The sequence below is a fragment of the Arachis hypogaea genome, chromosome 2, assembly GCF_003086295.3.
Source record: "Arachis hypogaea cultivar Tifrunner chromosome 2, arahy.Tifrunner.gnm2.J5K5, whole genome shotgun sequence".
NCBI lineage: Eukaryota > Viridiplantae > Streptophyta > Magnoliopsida > Fabales > Fabaceae > Arachis > Arachis hypogaea.
The window spans coordinates 22,878,673-22,886,952 of NC_092037.1; the positions used below are offsets into that span (position 1 = coordinate 22,878,673).

Genomic DNA, 8,280 nt, shown 5'->3' on the forward strand with positions numbered 1-8,280 from the left:
TTTTAAAATCTTTTTAAATTATTTTCGAAAATTTCTTCCCCTCTTCTCACATCCTTCTATTTATGGACTAACACTATTCCTTAATGCACAATTCGAACTCCATCTTTCTTGATAAGTTCGAATTTTCTACCTCTTCCTTCCATTTTTCTTTTCCTCTGACACCTCAAGGAATCTCTATACTGTGACATAGAGGATTCCATATTTTCTTGTTCTCTTCTCTTTCATATGAGCAGGAGCAAAGACAAAAGCATTCTTGTTGAGGCTGATCCTGAACCTGAAAGGACCTTGAAGCAAAAGCTAAGAGAAGCTAAGGCACAACTCTCTGTAGAGGACCTAACAGAAATCTTCAAAGAAGAAGAACCCATGGCAGCCGAAAACAACAACAATGCCAACAATGCAAGGAAGGTGCTGGGTGATTTTACTGCACCTACTCCCGACTTCTATGGGAGAAGCATATCTATCCCTGCCATTGGAGCAAAAAACTTTGAGCTTAAGCCTCAATTAGTTTCTCTAATGCAACAGAATTGCAAGTTTCATGGACTTCCATTAGAAGATCCTCATCAGTTCTTAGCTGAATTCTTGCAAATCTGTGACACTGTCAAGACTAATGGGGTTGACCCTGAGGTCTACAGACTTATGCTATTCCCTTTTGCTGTAAGAGACAGAGCTAGGATATGGTTGGACTCACAACCTAAAGAAAGCCTGAACTCTTGGAAAAAGCTAGTCAATGCCTTCTTGGCAAAGTTCTTTCCACCTCAAAAATTGAGTAAGCTTAGAGTGGAAGTCCAAACCTTCAGACAGAAGGAAGGAGAATCCCTCTATGAAGCTTGGGAAAGATACAAACAATTAATCAGAAAGTGTCCCTCTGATATGCTTTCTGAATGGAGCATCATAGGTATTTTCTACGATGGTCTCTCTGAACTATCCAAGATGTCTTTGGATAGCTCTGCTGGAGGATCTCTTCATCTGAAGAAGACGCCTACAGAAGCTCAAGAACTAATTGAAATGGTTGCAAATAACCAATTCATGTACACTTCTGAAAGGAATCCTGTGAACAATGGGACAAATCAAAAGAAAGGAGTTCTTGAGATTGACACTCTGAATGCCATATTGGCTCAGAACAAAATATTGACTCAACAAGTCAATATGATTTCTCAAAGTCTGTCTGAAATGCAAAATGCACCAGGCAGTACTAAGGAAGCTTCATCTGAAGAAGAAGCTTATGATCCTGAGAACCCTTCAATGGAAGAGGTGAATTACATGGGAGAACCCTATGAAAACACCTATAATCCTTCATGGAGAAATCATCCAAATCTCTCATGGAAGGATCAACAGAGACCTCAACAAGGTTTCAACAATAATAATGGTGGAAGAAACAGGTTTAGCAATGGTAAGCCTTTTCCATCATCTTCTCAGCAACAGACAGAGAATTCTAAGCAGAACCACTCTGACTTAGCAACCATGGTCTCTGATCTAATCAAAACCACTCAAAGTTTCATGACTGAAACAAGGTCCTCCATTAGAAACTTGGAGGCACAAGTGGGTCAGCTGAGCAAGAAAATTACTGAACTCCCTCCTAGTACTCTTCCAAGCAATACAGAAGAAAATCCAAAAGGAGAGTGCAAGGCCATCAACATGGCCGAATTTGGAGAGGAGGGGGAGGCAGTAAACGCCACTGAGGAAGACCTCCATGGACGTCCACTGACCTCCAATGAGTTCCCCAATGAGGAACCATGGGAATCTGAGGCTCAAAATGAGACCATAGAGATTCCATTGGACTTACTTCTGCCATTCATGAGCTCTGATGAGTATTCTTCCTCTGAAGAGGATGAGTATGTCACTGAAGAGCAAGTTGCTAAATATCTTGGAGCAATCATGAAGCTAAATGACAAGTTATTTGGAAATGAGACTTGGGAGGATGAACCCCATTTGCTCACCAAAGAACTGGATGACTTGTCTAGGCAGAAATTACCTCAAAAGAGACAGGATCCTGGGAAGTTTTCAATACCTTGTACCATAGGCACCATGACCTTCAAGAAGGCCTTGTGTGACTTAGGGTCAAGTGTAAACTGATGCCAAGGCATCTTAGGCTAGTTTCACTAGCATTTTTCTGTTAGTTTCAGTTGTTTTATGCATTTTCTTGAGCTTAAAGTAACCAAGAATGGTTAAATGAACAACAAAGTAATGAATCATCCAAACAGTGTAATTTTGATGCAAATTCCATGAGTTTTTAGTTATATTACTTGAATGCTATGAATGGAAGAATTCTCATGAAATTTTGCAAGACTGTGATGCAATTGTGTGGATGATTTCAGGGAAGAAGAGGCTAGGCAAGGAAGCAACAAAATCAATAAAGAAAGCTTGAAGATCACATGTGGAGTACAATGTTGAAAGTGGCGTTTAACCTCCAGTTTAACCTTAAACTGGAAGTTAAACGCCAGAATAAGGAATGCACCAAATGCTGAAAGTGGCGTTTAACCTTCAGTTTAAGGTTAAACTGAAGGTTAAACGCCAGAATCATGAAAGCTGAGAAAAGAGGAAACTGGCGTTTAACCTCCAGTTTAACCTCAAACTGAAGGTTTAACGCCAGAATGAGAATGGCACCAAGGGAGTGATTCCACGTTTAACCTCCAGTTTGACCTCAAACTGGAGGTTAAACGTGTTCGAACCATATTATGCACCAGGAAACCATTTCCACGTTTAAGCTCCAGTTTGACCTCAAACTGGAGCTTAAACGTGTTCGACATTCACACTCCTGGGCTACCTTCTTCATTCCCACGTTTAAGCTCCAGTTTGACCTCAAACTGGAGCTTAAACGTGTTCGGCGTTTTTGCTCCTCCAGGGTTGCCTTCTCATTTCCACGTTTAAGCTCCAGTTTGACCTTAAACTGAAGCTTAAACGTGTTCGATCAATTACCCTCCTGGGTTGCTTTCTTCCACGTTTAAGTTTCAGTTTAACCTTAAACTGAAACTTAAACTTCAACTTAAACGCCACTCTTTGAAAGGGTTTCTGGGCCAATTATATTGAGGTTTAAGTTAGCATTTGAGCACAAATATTAACTTAAACCTATTATGGTATGAAACCCAATTGAATATCATGGTTTATGGGATTGGGCCTGAAGAATTGATGAGTCTGGAACTTCAATTTGTTGAGTCTTGTGTCATTACTTGTTTATCACTAAGTTTGCTCAATAAATGTTACAGAATTGGATCACAGCCTCATCAGGATTATGGACCATAAACCCAAAGCAAAAGGAAATCAAGGAAAGGCCTCAAAGCCCAAGAAACACAACAGAAGCTCAATTTAGAAAGTGTATAAATAGGATAGAATTGAAGTTAGTTAGCACTTTTTGACACTTTAGAACTTTTCATATTTTGGAATTGAATTCAGAGCTATGAATCACTAAACCCCTTTCATTGGGTTAGGGAGCTCTATTGTAATTCAATGAATCAATAATAGTTTTATCTTCTTCTTCACTCTTTTCTCTTGAATTTTGTTAGAAAGCTTCTCGATCTAATTCCATTGGGTAGTTGTCTTGGGAAAGAAACTACCCATAATTGGAATCCTTCGGAACCTTGGGAAAGGAATGGAGGGTTCATGCTAGAGAAGCTTTCTCACAGTGAATTGGATTGGGGTTTGGATGGATATTGTGACATGTAATCCTACCAAATTGTGGTTCATGAAACTGTGTGGTATAATCAGTGATCGAGCATCATCTCTTCTTATGAACATTTAAACCAAGGGATTGGGAATTTGTTTGTTTTTAGAGAGAATTGGTGAGCCAAGGAATTGGGATCCAATCATATAAGATTGCCAAGCAAAATTCAATGAATGCATTGGTTGAAGAAGAGATGAAAATGTTTTGATTCGGAGATCTCAATATCTCCTAATACCCAATGAACTCCCCATTTCTGATCTACACTTTCTCTTTACATTCTGCAATTTAATTTCATGCAATCACCCCCATCCCTTTTAATTTCAGCAATTTAATTTCTAGCTCTTTAATTCATGCAATTTAATATTCCGCAATTCTCATCTAAATCTTGATTCCGCTCAACTAGAACAAACTTCTAATCCGAATTGCTCATTCAACCAATCCTTGTGGGATTTGACCTCACTCTATTGTGAGTTTTTACTTGACGATAACCGGTGCACTTGCCGGAAGGAATTTTGCCGATTGTGCAATTTCCTAAATCGTAGCATATCAACTCTATGCTAGTATCATAAACCTCATGCCTCTCTCTGTAATGGAGAAGCTAGGGATCTTTGAGGTGCAAGCTGCAAAAATCTTACTAGAGATGGCAGACAACTCAAGAAAACAAGTTTATGGACTTGTAGAGGATGTTCTGGTAAAAGTTGAAGACCATTACATCCCTGCTGATTTCATAGTCCTAGAGACTGGGAAGTGCATGGATGAATCCATCATCCTTAGCAGACCCTTTCTAGCCACAGCAAAGGCTGTGATTGATGTTGACAGAGGAGAATTGATCATTCAAGTGAATGAAGAATCCTTGGTGTTTAAGGCTCAAGGATATCCCTCTGTCACCATAGAGAGGAAGCATGAAGAGCTTCTCTCAAAACAGAGCCAAACAGAGCCCCCACAGTCAAACTCTAAGTTTGGTGTTGGGAGGCCACAACCAACTTCTAAGTTTGGTGTTGAACCCCCACATTCAAACTCTATGTTTGGTGTTGGGAGGTTCCAACATTGCTCTGAGCATCTGTGAGGCTCCATGAGAGCCCTCTGTCAAGCTACTGACATTAAAGAAGCGCTTGTTGGGAGGCAACCCAATGTTATATTTTATCTATTTTCCTTTGTTATTTTATGTTTTCTGTAGGTTGATGATCATGAGAAGTCACAAATTCAATTGAAAAAGCTAAAACAGAAAGAAAAACAGAAAGAAAAATAGCACACCCTGGAGGAAGATCCTGCTGGCGTTTAAACGCCAGTAAGGCTAGCAGATGGGCGTTTAACGCCCAGTCTGGCACCATTCTGGGCGTTTAACGCCAGAAAGGGGCACCAGATTGGCGTTAAACGCCAGTAAAGGGCAAGAAGTTGGCGTTAAACGCCAGAAATGGGCACCAGCCCGGCGTTTAACGCCAGAATTGGCACAGGGAGCAATTTTGCTCACCACTTGGGGCAGGGATGACTTTTCCTTGACACCTCAGGATCTGTGGACCCCACAGGATCCCCACCTACCCCACCACTCTTTCTCTCCTTCACCCATTCACCAATCACCTCAACACCTCTTCCCCAAAAACCCTTCACCTATCAAATCCCATCTTTCTCTTCACCACTCACATCCATCCTTCATAAAACCCCACCTACCCCACCATTCAAATTTAAAACCACTTTCCCACCCAAACCCACCCATACATGACCGAACCCTACCCCTCTCCCCACTCCTATATAAACCCCTCTTCACTCCTTCATTTTCACACAACCTAAACACTCTTTCTCCCCCTTTTTGGCCGAACCACAAAGCCATCTCCATCTCCTCTATTTCTTCTTCTTCTACTCTCTTCTTTCTTCTTTTGCTCGAAGACGAGCAAACCTTTTAAGTTTGGTGTGGTAAAAGCATTGCTTTTTGTTTTTCCATAACCATTTATGGCATCCAAGGCCGGAGAAACCTCTAGAAAGAGGAAAGGAAAGGCAAAAGCTTCCACCTCCGAGTCATGGGAGATGGAGAGATTCATCTCAAGGGTGCATCAAGACCACTTCTATGAAGTTGTGGCCTTGAAGAAAGTGATCCCCGAGGTCCCTTTCAAACTCAAAAAGAGTGAATATCCGGAGATCTGACATGAGATCTGAAGGAGACGTTGGGAAGTTCTTACCAACCCCATTCAACAAGTTAGAATCTTAATAGTTCAAGAGTTCTATGCTAATGCATGGATCACCAAAAACCATGATCAAAGTGTGAACCCGGACCCAAAGAATTGGCTTACAATGGTTCGGGGGAAATACTTGGATTTTAGTCCAGAAAATGTAAGGTTGGCATTCAACTTGCCCATGATGCAAGGAGATGAACACCCTTACACTAGAAGGGTCAACTTTGATCAAAGGTTGGACCAAGTCCTCATAGACATTTGTGAAGAGGGCGCTGAATGGAAGAGAGATTCAAGAGGAAAGCCGGTTCAATTGAGAAGGCATGACCTCAAGTCCGTGGCTAGGGGATGGTTGGAGTTTATCCAACGCTCAATCATTCCCACTAGCAACCGGTCCGAAGTTACTATAGACCGGGCTATCATGATTCATAGCATCATGATGGGAGAAGAAATAGAAGTTCATGAGGTTATATCCCAAGAACTTTATAAGGTGGCGGACAAGTCCTCTACCTTGGCAAGGTTAGCCTTTCCTCATCTCATTTGTCACCTCTGTTATTCAGTTGGAGTTGACATAGAGGGAGACATCCCCATTGATGAGGACAAGCCTATTACTAAGAAGAGGATGGAGCAAACAAGAGACCCCTCTCATCATTAAATCCCTGAGATGCCTCAAGGGATGCACTTTCCTCCACAAAACTATTGGGAGCAATTGAACACCTCCCTAGGAGAATTGAGTTCCAACATGGGACAACTAAGGGTGGAGCACCAAGAACATTCTATCCTCCTCCATGAAATTAGAGAAGAACAAAGAATCATGAGAGAGGAGCAACAAAGACAAGGAAGAGACATTGAGGAGCTCAAGCACTCCATAGGATCTTCAAGAGGAAGAACAAGCCGCCATCACTAAGGTGGACCCGTTCTTTAATTTCCTTGTTCTTTATTTTCTGTTTTTCGAAAATTATGCTTATGTTTAGCTATGTTTGTGTCTTGTGATCATTAGTGTCTTAGTGTCTATGCCTTAAAGTTATGAATGTCCTATGAATCCATCACCTTTCTTGAATGAAAAAGTTCTTAATTGAAAAAGAAAAGAATTGCATGAATTTTGAATTTTATAACAGTTTAATTATTTTGATGTGGTGGCAATATTTTTTGTTTTCTGAATGTATGCTTAAACAGTGCATATATATCTTGAATTTGTGGTTCATGAATATTAGCTCTTGAAAGAATGATGAAAAAGGAGACATGTTACTGAGGATCTGAAAAATCATTAAAATGATTCTTGAAGCAAGAAAAAGCAGTGAATACAAAAAAAAAAGAGAAGGAGAAAAGAAAACGAAAAAAAAAAGAAAAAAAATAAAAAATAATAAAGAGAGAAAAAGAAAAAAATAAAGTTGTGATCCAAGGCAAAAAGAGTGTGCTTAAGAACCCTGGACACCTCTAATTGGGGACTCTAGCAAAGCTGAGTCACAATCTGAGAAGGTTCACCTAATTATGTGTCTGTGGCATGTATGTATCCGGTGGTAATACTGGAAGACAGAGTGCTTTGGGCCACGGCCAAGACTCAATAAGTAGCTGTGCTCAAGAATCACCATACTTAACTAGGAGAATCAATGACACTATCTGGATTCTGAGTTCCTAAAGAAGCCAATCATTCTGAATTTCAAAGGATAGAGTGAGATGCCAAAACTATTCAGAGGCAAAAAGCTAAAAGCCCCGCTCATCTAATTAATACTGATCTTCATAGATGTTTTTGGAATTCATTGCATATTCTCTTCTTTTATCTTATTTGATTTTCAGTTGCTTGAGGACAAGCAACAATTTAAGTTTGGTGTTGTGATGATCGGATAATTTGTACGCTTTTTGGCATTGTTTTTAGTATGTTTTTAGTATGATCTAGTTAGTTTTTAGTATATTTTTATTAGTTTTTAGTTAAAATTTACTTTTCTGAACTTTACTATGAGTTTGTGTGTTTTTCTGTGATTTCAGGTATTTTCTGGCTGAAATTGAGGGACCTGAGCAAAAATCTGATTCAGAGACTAAAAAGGACTGCAGATGCTGTTGGATTCTGACCTCCCTGCACTCGAAGTGGATTTTCTGGAGATACAGAAGCTCAATTGGCGCGCTCTCAATGGCGTTGGAAAGTATACATCCTGGGCTTTCCAGCAATATATGATAGTCCATACTTTTCCCAAGATTTGATGGCCCAAACCGGCGTTCAAAGTCACCATCAGAATTCCCAGCGTTAAACGCCGGAACTGGCACAAGGATGGGAGTTAAACGCCCAAACTGGCACAAAAGCTGGCGTTTAACTCCAAGAAGAGTCTCTACACGAAAATGCTTCAATGCTCAGCCCAAGCACACACCAAGTGGGCCCGGAAGCGAATTTTTATGTCATTTACTCATCTCTGTAAACCCTAGGCTACTAGTTCTCTATATATAGGACCTTTTACTATTGTA

General features: G+C 40.4%; 1 non-coding gene across 1 annotated transcript; it reads right to left on the bottom strand.

Annotated features, from left to right (window-relative positions):
• Window positions 1-768: 768 nt before the first annotated feature.
• Window positions 769-876, bottom strand: LOC112763241 (small nucleolar RNA R71). Its single transcript, XR_003182845.1, has one exon. It is a non-coding gene; the product is annotated as a small nucleolar RNA R71 (small nucleolar RNA).
• Window positions 877-8,280: the final 7,404 nt, after the last annotated feature.